Source organism: Ischnura elegans, chromosome X, assembly GCF_921293095.1.
Source record: "Ischnura elegans chromosome X, ioIscEleg1.1, whole genome shotgun sequence".
In the NCBI taxonomy this organism is placed as follows: domain Eukaryota; kingdom Metazoa; phylum Arthropoda; class Insecta; order Odonata; family Coenagrionidae; genus Ischnura; species Ischnura elegans.
Window position 1 is genome coordinate 64,030,609 of NC_060259.1, and position 16,353 is coordinate 64,046,961.

Here is a 16,353-nt window from a genome sequence, read left to right on the forward strand (position 1 = left end):
TTAAGAAAGTACTTATTCCATTGAAGTTATCTAACTTTATTAACTTTTTTTTACTTTGCGATTAATTCTTGGGAAGTAGACGAAGGGAATTATTTGGAGCTATTAATAATGTGGAAAGGGACAGCGGTCCAATAAAGCGGTGAATGCATCGCGAGCTTCCGTCTTCTTCCGCTTCTTGCCCCCTAACCAAGATGTTTACCCACCGTAAACCTAGAGTGGCCGACTCGATAACCCCATTAAGTTTCCCTGGATCACAAGACGACGCGGACAGACCGCGGCAAACCCCAAGCCTTACAGAACAAGCGGTTTTTTCCGCTCCCTCCAACCCCAAGGAGACGACGGATTCCCCATTTCTTGTCGCAACGGAGAAGTCCCCCTTCGGCCTAGACTTATTGTCTTGTCCCCGCTCGTTAACGCCCGACAATTCCTGAAGGGCCAAGTTTTCGGTGGGAGGAAGGCTTTCCCCACTCCCCACAAGTGCCGTGAGATGTCGTTACCGTGGAGACGGACGGGCTGGGGAACAAGGTCCCCGCGTTCAGGGAGTAACTTGGTAGGAACCGTGGGGGTGTGGAGTGTCTCAAAAAGACCCCTCCTCATATATATATTTATACGCATCCACACTGAGAGATTTGAGACTTTGTAAGTGGGGATTCCCCAAAACCTCTCTCTCTCTGTGGGATTTATAAACCCTCAACGTGAGACTGGACACCAACCAAGAACAATATAGCAGCACGAACGTTCGGGAAGAAATGTCGGGAATTGCCCGTTATTTGGTCGGAAGTTATTTTATGGAGGCAAGACTGTTCTTATTAACAGATTTTTTTCCCCTCACTGTCGGGCGGGGGCGTTGGATGATCTGGGCGGCGGTCGGGTGCGGGAATCCGTGGAACGTGGGGGGCGATGCTTGTGGTGTTCCCCCGTTTTGGATGCGTTTGAAACGCTCTGGGATATCTCGCATGGAGGCCGTATTTACGACCTGGTTCCTTTTTCGCGGCCGATGACTTGTTCGTAAATTATGACCACCGTGTGCTTAACCCTCCGTTTGTGTACGTGAGTTTTGGTATCCCGTCCGCTCAAGAGGGGTGGCATTAGTGAAAGAGTTTAAGAGTGGATGTAATTTATAATATCGCTCTGATTCATGGAGCCAAATGCACTTAACTCCTTAGCGTCGCAATTTATGGCGTGGCGGTCCCGGCTCCTATCTAACCCTTCCCCTCCGCGTTATCGTTCAGGGCGTGAGCGGTGATAAAAATTTCATTTTTTTTTCTTCATTCCTCTGTTGAGTGAACATAATAATTCGTTACTTTCCCATGGACCGTTCAAATAAGTCTCGGCTTTCTCTCCCTTTCTCTCCTATCCAAATGTTCACATTTTTTCCGCCAGGCGAATTTTAAACCCCTTCTCTTTCTCCTCTTGGAAGGCTAAGAATCGAGGGAGCATCTCCCGCTCATGAACTTGAATAATGAAAGAGACATACTCTGGGATAAGCCCTGTTACAATTCTCAATTGATTCTTTCATATCAAATAATTTCTTGCGGTGGAGAGCGTAAGAAAAAGAAAATCTACGTCTTTCTTTGTTACCAAATTTTGCGATACACAAAACATCAAGCTGCACTTAGATGCATGCATAAAGACAGCAACCGAATAAACATGCTAATAGTCCGGGTTAGAATCTCTATCTTATAAACTTAAATACTCTAAGAGACATTCTGGGATAAGTCCTGTTGTAATTCTTAATTGATTCGTTCCCATCAAATAATTTCTTGTGGTGGAGAGCGTAAGAAAAAGAACATATAACGCCTTTCTTTGTTACAAAATTTTGTGATAGGCAAAACTTAAATACATGCGTAACGTTAGCAACCGAATAAAAAAGCTAAGAGTTTGAATGCTAAGAATCCAGGCAAAGTCTTCTTCTCATAAACTTGAATTCTCTTTGAGACATATTCTAGGATAAGGCTTGTTGCAATTCTTAATTGATTCTTTCTTATCAACCGATTTCCTACGGAGCAGGGCTTAAGAAAAAGAACATATGAGTAGGTACGAAGTCAAGGAGTACAAATGATTTTTTAAACAGAGTTAGGTAGAGAAATTTGGTGAAGAAAACAAACGATTTTACTAGATAGTTAGTAGCGCATTTGATTTTTTACTCGATATCAACACAGAACAGAGACTCGCTCTTATTCCTTGGCCGCCAATTTTTTTATGTTTCTTCCATTAATTTCGGTACCTAACTCTATGTAGAAAAAATACTTCTACCCCTTGGCTTCTCAAACCCTCATTTAGCATCTTTATTTGTTACCTTTCATTGCTTTAATACATAAAAAACATAGTTACACTTACAATTAAAGACATGCATAACATTAAAAACCAAATAAACATACGAACCAATCGATTTCGATTGGCAACAGTACTTTTAACAGTAAAGAAGACGTGAAATTTCACAATACTATGTGAAAGCACCTTTTATAAATTTCGCTTCAAGCTCGCCAGTTAATGATGACAAGAGATTTCCGATTCGTACCCCTGGATCCCTAAGATTGCTGTACCTAATTTTAGCATAGAAAAATATCAATGCTCATCTAAAATCTATGGTGACAGGGTTTAAATTGTTTCATTTATTGGTCACAACAAATAAATTCAAGTACATTGTAATATTCTTGAACGCTTTGCTTAATAGCCAGCCTATTTCATCATAGCCGTATTATCTTCAAAGGACTGAATGTGCATAAGTTTCCTGATAATGACTCAAATATTTTGGATCCAGTTAGACTAAAAATGTAAAGCTCTTTGAATGTTACAACGTATGACAACCAAGGGCGGAGTTTCTCGAATTTAGGACCAGATTTGTTCCTGTTATTTTCCTAATTTTTATGTTAAGTTAGGAATAGAGCCACAGTCAAATGTTTTCTACTTTTTCAGGGAATAGATTAGCTTCACCCAGCCGTAAAAAGTTTTTTTTTTTCAATGGTATCGTGCACACCAATTTGTTCGAAAAATCATTTACCCACAGAATTGGCAGGATACTGTAAAGATTTGTTTGATGAATGGCCAAATTAACCAAAGATCAAAATCTTGATCGAAAAATCCACGAAAAAACTGATTAGGGAACATTTTAATCGTCATCCTGACCAGATACAGCGCTGCTGACCTTCGGCTTTAGCCGCCCTCCTACAGAGCTCACGGTCCATACCACCGCGGCAGGCTTGAAAAATCCCGCGGACGAATTTTAATTTCCGCGGAGATATGGATGGATGTGCTCATAAATGGGGTTGACAGGCGGGGGCAGAGCTTACCTTCTCCGCCCCCGCCCAAGGAGGACGCCGCGTGGGGAGTCTTCGGTTGGACTGGGAGGCCGTTGCCTGCAGGCAGGCCCGCGAGCAGCGCCTCCCATCCCCGGCTATAGTGCCCGAAGCCCGCCCCCCAACACTTCGAAAAAGTCGACGCTTTAAAAAGCAGTGTGGGCGGAAAAATCCACACTCCCCTTGAGGTTCTTTTTTCTTCCTTTCCCGCCTCACCGATGGCACGCCATACACTCCCGCGGCCCACAATATTTCCAGGCTATTTTCGGAGATTTACGAGTACTCATTTGGGGCATTATGTTCCGCTGGAATGCACACATTACCTTCCCTCCACCCTACCCGAGGTATTCCCGCCTCTCACCACTGCGAGGAGTCTTCGAGCACTTCGCCTGCCCCCCCCCCCCCCCCCGGCTTCTGCTCCTCCACCCCCCTTGAGGGCCCTAGATGCGTCCCACGCCCCCCTCCAAGCTCCCGAGCTTCACAGTAACGCACCCAACCCCAGTGCCGGGGCAAATAGAAATCCGATAGGCGACCCGAGTTTTTGGGGTGTATGTGACTGAGGATAAAGGTTGGTGTGAGTCAAGGATGAGGTGCTAAGTGTGATCTTAACGGCGCGGGGGCGGGAAAGATTACGAGGCACCCACCAAGGGGACACATACAACCGGAGAACTCTCTGCGTGTGGACCATTAGGCGTATCATTTCCTATATATATTTAAATTAGTCCCACCGGCGAAAAGGGTCTTCTACCCTTCCCACGTTTTCCACACCCACCGCATTGTTCCCCTTGGCCCACAACCTTTTTTTCCACTCCCCCGTGGTTCCTTCTGGGCTCATCGCTTTATCACTTTTCCGATGGTTTCACCTCGGAGATAAGGTAGACCTTTAAGTCCTTCGTTTCGCGCTCTGAAGGTAGGCAAGGTTCTCGAGTGCGGTTTTGGCGGTGAAAAGTGTCGCCTGGGCCCTCAGACCAGTGGCCTCCAGGGCTTGGAACCCCTCGTGGTCCCTTTCAGCGGGCAAAGGTGTCCCAGTATTAGAATTGTAAATTCCGTTTTACACGGGGCACGCTGACGTGTTTACGAAGGCGCAGTCAAAATTGCGTCGTGTAAAGCGGTGAATTGCTTGAGCGCATGAGAGAATGCATGGAAATGCGAAGGCAAAATAACCCGTTCTATTTTTTCACGTACATTCGCGCAATTGCACGCCGTAATGAGAAATTGATGTAGTTATAACCTGCACAATCAGGTTTCCTGTATAAAACGGCCTTAATGGAGGAGGAGAGTATAAATCATGCATTAATTAGGTTATTAAATTAAATGTAAGAAGTGAATTTAAGAACGAAAATGAAGAGGCCCTGGAAATCAATGAGTATCATCGAGTATAGCCATAATATGCGTTATTTGCGCTCTGAGCGAGATAAAGCTTATGACGTACCTTGTGCAGTGCCACAGAGGTGGATAATTGTCGATATTAAAGGCCGTTCTAAAGAAAAAATGAAATAACGCTTGCAAAAATCATATTATGGGCACTGGGGTGTTTAAAAAAATAAATTAACGCGTGCTTGATGTCATCTGTACTTAAAATTAGTCTACAGATCGAACTATAAATTTCAAGATGCACAAAGGTTAAGAAAACACTTAGCTGTTTCACAAAATAAAATATATTGCGACCGGTTTCGATACAGCGTATCATCCGTATGATGATACGCTGTATCGAAACCGGTCGCAATATATTTTATTTTGTGAAACAGCTAATTGTTTTCTTAACCTTTGTGCATCATGAAGGAGTTTCACCATGTTACGCCAACCACCATCGCATTTATAAATTTCAAGCTACTTACTGCTAAAATTGCTTTTAATTGTGTCTTAGCTTCCTCGATGTCTTTTCTGGTGTATGCTACGGCATCATGTCCAAATTGGACGATTTTGCTTTTTTTATTTAAGTTGTTGCTAGGTGCAAAACTTAATATTTCCTACTATAAAGAAACATATAATGATAATAAAACCGAGCTGTCATGTTTCCAGTTGCAAACGTTAAGTCTTGCACGTAGAAAAGAAAAAAAAGAAAAATCGTCCAACTTGGACATGGTGCCTTTCTGCAGTTAGCGATTTATGTATCCATGCTGCTTTTCATCAAAAGATGCCATTTTCCATAAGTCACTGTTAAGAATTCCCCTGAGCAATCGGCTATTCCATCCTGAATTGATAAGTGAGTATCAAGAAACGGTCCCATTGAGTAATGTCTGTACATTTCGTATAATTCTATTGCATTATTGCAAGTTTTAACAGTGAAATATAAAATAAAGTGAATTGAAGTTACGAGTTAGCCATTGTCAAGAAACAAATGAGGTCCCCCCCTTGTAAGAATTGAAACTAGCCAGTGGTTTCCTAACTTTTGATTGGACTAACAATAAGCTCTTTATGTTTTCCATTTATAACGTTTCCGCATAGAATTATTTGTATCAAACTTTCGTAGTTTTAACCAGGGGTGGCAATAGAAACTAAACGAAAGTTAAAACCAGTAAAATTTACATAGTTTCGTTCCAGCGAGCGAAATGTAGAAACGAAACTAAATGGATTTAAATCCGGGGAGCTAAACTCAGTTTCGAAACTAAATCGGAGCCAAAAGTACTTCGGGTCGAAACAAAAATAAAACTCTGGGACGAAACAAAACGCAGATATTTTTCGCACCCGAGGGACCACGTGATTCACCTTCGAACAGTAGAGTTTCGACCCACACGGCGAGTTCGAAGAATGGTTGAATGAAGTAGAGGTTCGGCCTACCGCTATTAGATGCATGGGGCACTTATATTTTTACCACTAACTGGAGAACGGTGAACGCAAACTAGCCATTCGATTTTTAAGCTCAATGTTTTAACGTGTCATTCTGTCATACAATGGGTCGAAATTATTCCCTCTTTTCCCCTTCCACTCAACTTCTGGGATAATAATAATAATAATGATAATAATAATATTTATTTTCTCTGGGTACAATACCCCTAAGAGCACAAATTGTACATTAGTGGTGAGCAAATTACATACATAATACAGTTGATAACATATTCATCATAAGTGAATTACATATAGACATAAGTAAATAAATAGCATATTACAGTAGCACAGTACAGGGATCGAAACTTAACTATGAGCAGCGGAGTTTCGATTAATTTAAATTCGTTCTCAGGAGTAAAATTTCGTCCCGGGTCGAAACTTAACTCCTTGGCGATTTTAATTTCGTATAGGAACGAAACTAAACCTAGGCCTCTAATATTAGTTTCCCTCCGGGTCGGAACGAAACATTTTTGTGTCGTTTCACTTGCCATCCATGGTTTAAACTGCTCTCTATTGTCATTGAAGAGTTGAATGGAAAGGTTTGACATACTTCTCCAGCTTAGGCCCCTCTGGAATATCCGTGCGGCCATTGACCAATGCTTTGAGATAAAAGAGGATATATTGAGAACAAGTAAATTCCTCTCCGCTTTGGGACGATTGCGACGTCCGGTGTACAGACGAGGGTGGGGCGACACAGAGAGTGGTCCAGCGAGCGGCTGATAAGGTCTCCGCGTGAACTCCCACGCCTCCCGCAGCCGCCCGTGATGTATGGCTGTTTCAGCATCCTTGTCCGCCGACACTTCTAGAGCGTGGTACTTTCCTTGAGGGTCGCGAGGTGCTTGCCATTATGTTCCCCTATCGGATTTTTCCTCTTAGTTCTTTTAATATTGCTTCGCTCAAGCCCTTCAAAGTATCCTGTCCTCAGCGGTGGATTGAGAAATCCCAAACTTTTGTTTTCATTTTAATGTGTGCGAGCGTGATGCACCCGCTCCCAGCGGGCTTCCCACGCTCTTTTCAATGCAAGTCCACAGAGGGATAGGCGCGTTTCTAATTTTAAAAGGTAGAAAAAATAGGCAGGGTCTTATGCACAAATTTAATTGGAATGTTCATGTACAAATTGAGGTCAGAGGACCTCTTTAAACACAACACTGGAAGTGATTACACTATCCTCTGTTAATACTTGTATCTTTAAGCGCGTTATATTGCAAAAAATATAATAATATGTATCTGAAACTAAATTGGTATCAATTAAATATCCTGAAATAAAGGTTTGCTCTGCACCATGGAGCAAGTGCGTGACGTCAAGATGGCGGATCGCCTCATCCCATAAGAGGAATATCAAGGGTCATTTTTTAAAACCAATTTTAGGAAACAATAGCAATGTTTACGAAGTAAGACATGTCGTCGCATGTTCTCTGATAAATTCTTTGAATTTTGGTACCTCATTTGTAGAGTTTGGTTGCGTATAAGTTGAGAAAAAGGTATCTAAACAGTAGAAATATATAAGGAGATTTTGTCAACAGTCAGAGGTGCATATTTCTGCGGTCGTGAAGTACGATAGTTCCACAGAGGAAACAGAAATGGATGCAAGGAAAATCCATTGGTCCCGACTCGAACCCGGATAAATTTTCTTCGAACAAACCTTGCTGAAAATTGTTTGGTAAGAAAACTTAGCATCGACCGTATAACAACTATTTAGGACCGGAAATATACTTTTAAAATAATAGTATGCATCAAAGAATTGCACCTTCATTTTTCAATTTTGAAGACCTAAAAATTGAGTGAATTGGTGAATAAAGTTTTGTTCTACGCAATTTTGAAACTTTACTATTATGCTTACTCATGTGTTTGGATGCAAAGGTTTATATGGTGAGATTTGCATTACGAGTTTTAAAAAAATCATGCATTGTTACATTAAAGTTAAGTGTACGGAGAGAATTCAATAGCGCAAATTCAAAGGTTGATTCCTTGGTTCATTATGCGTCAAGTTTAAAGTTTTCACTAACCCCTTCCAATTCGATTAATTTTCCGAATATCGTGCTCCTTTTTTTTATTTATTTTTTTCTGTGTTTCTCTTTTAAATGATTTGTAATGAAATGATATTTTGTAATTTGTAATGAACGTAGAACCGTGAAATAAAATGTAATTATTAAACATGAATAACACAGCTATTGCTACACGAATAAAATCAATTTAATCCTACCAATGCATAATGTTTCATGAAATATGAATTATCTACGTAAACTGTGTATGTTTTAACATTTTTAAGCTTTCAAAATAATTATATTGCTCCTCTAAATAGTGCTAAAATTATGAAAATCCGATAACGACATACACTCATCATTGCGCGGTTTGGCGTCAAAAGTTCATGACGAGCTAGACTCCTCATTACAGCGCAAGGGGTTAAAATGAGCATGAGAGTGCGAGCTGGAAGCGCAAAAAAATTCAATTTGTAAAAACCGCGGGACACTTTATCAATCCAAGTATTATTTGCTTATCATCCCAACCACGTCCTAAAGACTCGTTTCTCCCTCCCTTCGGCTTCGATTCCCCAGTACCCTTTTCCACACGCACTCACAGTAGTCGCCTGGGCGTTGCGCGGTTGTTGGTTAATTCTTCACGCCGGCCGATTGCCGAACTGCACATCCCGTGAGACCCACGGAAGACGAAATCGGCGCGATTAATTGGCCGCCCGGGCAAAAGTTACGGCGGAGTCGAGAGATGAGATGTGTGCCTGGTCCAATTAGCCCCTAAACTCGGCCTCATTACGGCCACGCTTCACCGGTCGGAAATGCGTCCGTGTTGGCGCCGCGTGGGTGGTGTTTCCCGGCCGGCACCGCGGCGGTCAAGCCGGGAAGTGGAGTCGAATGGGGCAGCCTCCTCTTCCCTCCCCGGCGTTTAACGGGGCCAACCCCGGCTTCCTCATCCTCGTCGACACGTAAAACCATTTGGACCGGAGGGTGTTTGAGCCTCCCTTTTCATTAAGTGGCGAGAACATTTAGCGGCATCATTGGGGAAAGGGGCCGAGGTGGGGTTGTGAAATGCTTAGGGGCGTGCGATACCATTTAACCACCCCTTCTGCGCCCCTCTCCAACGCTCCGCTTGGAATTCCTTCGGATTATCACCCGTAAAAGAGCAGGGGTCTTTCTTTAAGGCGAATGACCCCCTCTATTGTAGTCCATCGTCCAATTAAGCTACTTTACAAAATGATCTAGTATGCGAGAAAATCGTCAACATTTTCAAGTTATCATTTTGCATTTTCAGGTTAAATCACTTTCCCAGAAACAGTTTCCTCCTACTATTTTGCCAGTATCTTCCAGGTTTAATGAACTGAAGCAGTAAATTTCTTGTTGAGAAATAATATTATGCAATGCATGATTGCTGCTTTGATTTTAATAATGGCTATTTACCTTTCTACGTGAAAGAGTTGTTTTATAACAGTTATTTTTTCTTAAGCTTACGTATTAAATGAAGGCATAAGTTTTTTTACGTATTTTTGCCACTGAAGATCTTAGGGTTCCAGACTAAGTCTGACATAGGTCAGAGAACTGCAATTTTTAAACAAAAAACAAACTGTAAAAACCAAATGATATTTACTGGGAAATGCAACTTCCTCCAAAAATCAACGGCAGCTTTTCATTGCATCTATTTAAGCACTGATGGTCCGCTGGATATTGATTATTTCCCTGAAAAGCCCCGTTACATGGAGATGAATTTAATTAAGCGGTGTGAGTTTGTGATAGCGTTTAAAAAATACACTACCAATAATTCAATTTGCATCCTGTAGAACAGCATCACTGTTAGATAGAGAAATATCCGTGATAAGTTTTCCCTCTTCCGTTTGGGATGCAATGTAATATTTGTCATAAAATATGGTTTGAATATTTGGTATAGCTTTTGGTATCGATGGAATATAAGGATTTGCCTTGGTTTTAATCATCAATCAAAAAGTGTCCACTTAATGGAAACTGAAAAATATTGCTTGAATCCTATTACCCGATTACCCTATTTACGTTATCAAACTACCGCATTTGAAATATCCGTTGACTTTTATCCACTTCGTTTCTTCGTTTCGACAAAAGTTCAACAAAAGCTTCGAAAATATTTCTGCCTTTTTGTGCCCGATTTATAAGATGCAACACATTCGCTCAGCCCGTACGTATTAACGAAATAAAAATTCTAGCCATCCAGTATTATCATGAAATTCGATGAGCATTTATTATATATCTCAAAGCTGGAAATATTACATTATTATTTTCTCAGACGAATTTTTTTTATTAAGATATAGGCAAACGTTGAAATAATGAACTCTTTCAATTCTGAAAATTTTATCTTCCTAAAAAATTAGGAAATTCAAGTCAGCACTTAAAGTTTAGAATGAGTAATACGTTACGGAAAAACGACGCGTGATTCGACTTCTTTATCACTGATAATCTAAGCGCCTATTGTTGAGTATACACTAATGATGACGCCAATTTTCTCTACACACCAGCTTCCGCTTCCCTCATGCATGATAATTATTTTCCTAATTATAAGCATAAACCGTTAAAAATATTCATACCATGGGCCAATGTTATTACGGCTCTGCGTGCCTACCTGCGGAAATCGTATTCTTTTGCTTATGAAGCTTGAGTTCTGTGATCTCGATACCATTTTCAGGGCGTGTCTTTAACGTTGTCATACTTTAGATGCTTATTTTTACTGAAAAATAATTGTACGTTGTCGGAGAATTAAGTCTCTAGAAAGCTTATATATTGGCCTACGAACGGAAGTTATAAGTCCTCTAACACTTTGCGTACTATGGGCGTAATATTACTCCTATTTTAATACTTCTATTTTTACTACGGGTGTAATATTAAAATCATAAATAACAATAAGAATAATAATTTTTTTACTCCGTGCCTCAAATTACATTTCAATTACAAATGCGCATTAATTTAGGTAGCCTTGAAGGATAACCTGTTTTAGGCAACCGTTAAATAATAATAATGCATTATGCTTTTACTGAAACACATACATGCCTAAAACACGTGATACAAAGAATACACATAGCTCGTATAGTGATACCATGACTATATGTCTATGTGTGTGATACCGTTCTATATGTCATCCGTCTTTTGAAAAATCGCAGCTTGCCATTTTTAACATAGCGATGCTAAACTCTAAAAATAAAAAAAATGAAGAATGGAAAATTCATTGGGGAATAAGGTCAGCTCGGTAAGTTTTAATTCAGAAAGCGTACATTTTTATACATAAAGCTAAAGCTCTGTTATTCCGATCATGGGCGTACCCAGCGAGGGGCAGGGGGGGTGGGCAGCTAGCCCCCCTCGAAGCAAAACTCGTAAAAGTCTTTAAGCAAAATCAGCACTGAATCGAAACAAAAGTATTCAACTAATTTTCTTTAAACCCACGAAAAATGGTATGTATTAGTATAAGATATGCAACTAAAATAAAACAATTTTTTCAAATGTCACAACTTGGTTTGTCCCCCCTAGACCATGGCTTGCCCCCTCCCCCACCTAGTTATGATCCTGTGCACGCCCTTGATTACGATAATTGTTTTAGGGAGATTCATCAACGTTGTAGTACTTAGAAGTTCATTTTTACTGAAACTGCTCAGGTCGATCCCCGTACCAATTCGATGGAGCATCGCAATCTTTTGGTACATCCCATGGGCCCAACCCCCACTGCCTCCCGCCCTGGATTTCCCGCCCCCGACACCCTCCACCCCCCAATCGACGACACGATACACTTTCTCTTCTCAGCCGCGAGTTCCCACTCATCGCCTGGAAGAGAGCGGCCCTTCGGCAGTGTATTAGCCGCCGAGCGAGGAATTGGGTTCGACCGTGAGGCGGTGGAGCGGCCCACTTGGAAATAAATAGCTCCTTGTAGTAATCCGGGTGGGCCGTTTCATTAAGGAAGAAGCGACCCCCACCCCTCAGTCCCCCGCTAAATCAGTGCCCCCGCTCTCACTAATCTGGGACCCCGCCGCGCCGTGTTCCTCGCCCCCACGTTCTCCGCCCCCGGAGGCCGTGGTGCGCGCCACCTAATTGGTCTTTCCCAATCGCGCTCCCCCCCCATGCCGCCAACTCACGCTCCCCCTCAATTCCGAGCACCAAAAGTGATGCGCACCTCTGTCGTAAATTGCCCGCATCCATGTGAACGCGGATTTTTTTCTCGGGAGATAGTGCTTCGTCAGTTTAGAGGCAACATTTGAAAACTGCGGATAGTCTGAAAATAGGGTGGTTTCCTATTATTTTTTACTGCCTAAATCGAAAGATTATTAATCCTGGAGTACGTATTCCACGCATTTAGATTTTAAATAACGGTATCTATTTATCGCGATTAAATGAAAGGTGAAAATTTTCAGGCGCGCGAAAACGCGACGGCTAAGTTTGAATGCTGGGAAAAGCTCGTGTGACGTCATTCTGGTTCCGGCTGCCGTCGTGTGAGGCCACCTTGGTGCGAGGTTATGAGCGCCGCCACGATGCAGGCTGCTAGCAAGTAGCATAGTACCCTGCTAGCAGGTAGCGCTTGGCTTAAATAAGAATTATTAATACCCTATCAAGCGAAGGAAACTTTCCGACCATAGGCAGTTTTAATAGGTGATTTTTAAGAGATGTTTCCCTGAGCTCTGTGCCTCATGCATGCATTGGTAATCTCAGATGATGTAAATCTCCTACTATCTGCTCCTGGAGTACGTATTTCACGCTTTTAGATTTTTAAATGACGTTATCTATTTTTCGCGGTTAGATGAAAAGTGAAAATTTTCAAGCGCGCGAAAACGCGACGGCTAAGTATGAATACTGGGAAAAGCCCGTGTGACGTCTGGCTGCTGCTCTGTGAGGCTACCTGGGTGCGAGGCAATGAACGCCGCTATGATGCAGGCTGCTTGCTGCCGAGTACGGCGGTAGCGTAGAGTGGGATTTCTAAAACCAAATAATTTGTATATTATGAATGCACTAATGGTGGGTAACGAATCGCAATCATTGCCTTTCATTTTCTTTGATGAAGGAAACCACCCTATTATACACCAGGTATCATTTTAAAAAGACTCGAAATTCTCTTATGATCCGTTCAAGTTTCAAAAAACATCTTCAATCAAAGGAAGCGTATTCCCATTCGCAACGTTTTGATGATATACCCTTGGCTTATTGAACAAATTATCCAGGGAAGAATATCCCATCGAAATAATTTCTAGCATTGCTCTAAAAACGTGGGGGATTAAATCAGGCGTTTTTCACCATGCAACGTACCTCCCGAAACTATATGGATGAAAGCTACAGAATAGGGAAAATGTGTATTTGAGGACATTAGAAATGTGATATTTGCCAACATTATTTTTTCTGAATGAATAACAACCATATTTTTTTTAATATTAAAAAACATTTTTAATATTTTTGCTTTCCTACCATCCAGTATATTTTCCCAATATTAATTTTTTGTCATCAGATGTCATCATTCTCCCAGCCGTATTCCTATCTATCCCCTTGCAGCGCACCTTATAATTATGAGCGACTGTACCCTTAGCCCTAAAAATGATCTAGGGTTAGAGTTATGGGAAGCTACATCCCATGAACTGAGATAGTAATTCATCCATGTTCCTCGATTTTACTTCCGACACATTTTTGTGAGGAAACCGTGAGGTTTGACATTACGGTAGGTGAAATTCGTAATTGCCAACCTTATCTTTTGGGGACTCAATTTTGTACCCAAACAAAATAAAAGGTAGGAAAATATCAAGCGATAATTTGCTATTAATTATTGCAAATTTAGTATTTTACTTTTCTTCCATAAAGAGTATCCCATTTTTTATAAGAATCATAAAGTCTTACTCCCTATCTAAATGGTCACATGGTGATTGCATTCTATGCAAATTCATTGAAAGGGTGTGTAAATTACATATATTACCTTGAAAGGTGGTGGAAACTCCTCATATATCTTTTTCCATGTTTTTTGCTGAACAATTGAATTCAGAACTACTTCCTTTGATAGATTAATGGCAAGGAGCCAATTAATTCTCAGTGCCATTGAATTGCGGAAATTATTAGTTTCAACGCATTTGCGTTGTTTTTGTAATTCTTTTCCCACCTAATAGAGCTAGGTGTTTTTCCATTCAACTTTCTGGTAATCATCCCCGTTTTCAAACCATTGTTTTTATTGCAGCAGGTCATATAATCCTGAAAAATCATTCAAAATTGCTGTCGATCAACGTAATTTGATGAATTTATTATTCTCTACCCATGAGGCTATTTTCGCGCTCCAAAAGCATTCTCAAATTTATACTAAGAGATGTTTTAACTTTCATTCTCCCATCCCTCTCTTGGCCAAGTGCCTGCTTTTGTAATAAAAATTCAAGATTATGAAAACCATGGGTAATGCAGCTTTGTACAGTCGTTAACAGCGTCATTGGACTCATTTTCCACGTTATCATCCTCATTTATTTCTTTCAAGTGCCTCAATATCTTTTGTGATGCTCAAAAAGCGTTGAATTGCTTGTTTTCCAACCGCAGCAAGTAATAAATAAATTAATAATTGTGATCGTCTCTTGCATTATGCAAAGAATCTTATATGCGATTTTCCTATCATCTGACTTATTTCAGTTGGAAAGAATGGAAAATTTCTATAACGCTATCAGCATCAAGTATCAAATAGGTAACGATGTATATCTTGAAAGTTTTAAAATCCTTTTCTTTAAAAATGTGAATAATTGGTTCCGAGTTCTTTAGTCATTTTTCTCGCCCTTGCAGACATATTATTATATATGTCCTCATTAGATTCCCACATATCCTTATTTTTATAAACAAATTCTTCAGCATATTTCATAAAAATTTGTCTCTCGCGTTGGAACGAGTCCCTCAAAAGAATACTATAGCGCTAATTAACAAAAATCATAAATGAATGATATTATCAATTATTTTGGTGGACGAAATAATATGATGCAATGCGGAGCTTGAGTTTTCATCATTAAACGATTTTCGTGTTCTATCATATCTATCATGTTCTATATAATCAAGAGTAGTGTAGTGTAATGGCTCGTTCAATAGAAGACGTTCGAAAGGAGCTATGATCACTTGATCCAAGGTAGTCATAAAGAGTAGTCGTAAGAATATTATCGAGCAGTTTAAAAGGGAGGAAACGGATTTCCAAAATCCGTTAATGGGCGTTAAAAATACTAATGCTTACTTATATACGGCACAACCATAATGTATTACAGTAAATATTTTTTGGGCGTAAGGAAAAGGGAGGTAACAATCAGAATATCCTTGAGGTTCTTTATTTTTTAACGAAGTATCCAAAACTTATCTTTGATTATTTCCCCAGACTCTATTCAATGAAATACCATGCTCCTAATATATGCGATTTAAAAAAACATTTCCAACATTTCTAAAATTATTAATGAACTAAAATTTAATAGGAGTAAAACTGTCTAAAATTATTATTGAATTATAAAATTATTGTTTAACTCGTTATTGCCTGTATGCGTATTGTCAGGGAAAATGTTTTGCCGATAAATTCCTAACTTATCTTTAATTATTTTTCCAGGCTGGATTAAATTAAATACGAGGCACTTTTATGCATGCGATTTAAGACAACATTTCTATTCTTAGAAATTATTTTCTGCATGCGCATTATCGGGAGAAATACTTGGAATGAAGTTTTTGGGGAAATTTCTGGAGGCAAAGCTACGGTAACGTTTTGGTACGATAACTTTTGTTACTTTCCTCGAGCAGCTAGTCTGTATGTATGCAATGCGTTCATCCCCATGGTAGATTTTCGACGCTCATTCTTCTCACTAAGTAAAAATAATTCATCAGCCTATTTTTTATCCCATGGCGTTCTGAATCTCGCGTTGAAAGGAGGAATTGAGCAATGGGTGTTCGATGAAGATGCTAAATCTCTCACACCCACGTCCAGATCTTGGCCAAGAACCCAAGAAAAACTGCCCTCTTTTCTTTTTAAGGGGTTTTAATTATAACTTTTTTTCGGGTTCTTACGGATCCGCTTTGGGCTCAGGCACTCCAAACTAATTGTGCTAATTGAAGCGGCTGTTTTCATAATCAACTCTAGGTCATTGGTCATCTTTCTCTTTTCCGACTTCCACTTTGTCTCAGATCTTGGCAAGAAAGCAGCCCCGATTCCCCGTGCTATTTTTGAAATGAACTTTTTTATGGGTGACGCCGTATTAATAAGTTATCATGAAGAATTCTTATATGCACATCCC

At 40.4% G+C, this 16,353-nt stretch overlaps 1 protein-coding gene across 1 annotated transcript in view; it reads left to right on the forward strand.

Moving 5' to 3' along the window:
- LOC124171168 overlaps positions 1 to 16,353 on the forward strand; it is a 343,759-nt gene that overhangs the window by 111,815 nt on the left and 215,591 nt on the right. The window lies entirely within an intron of this gene.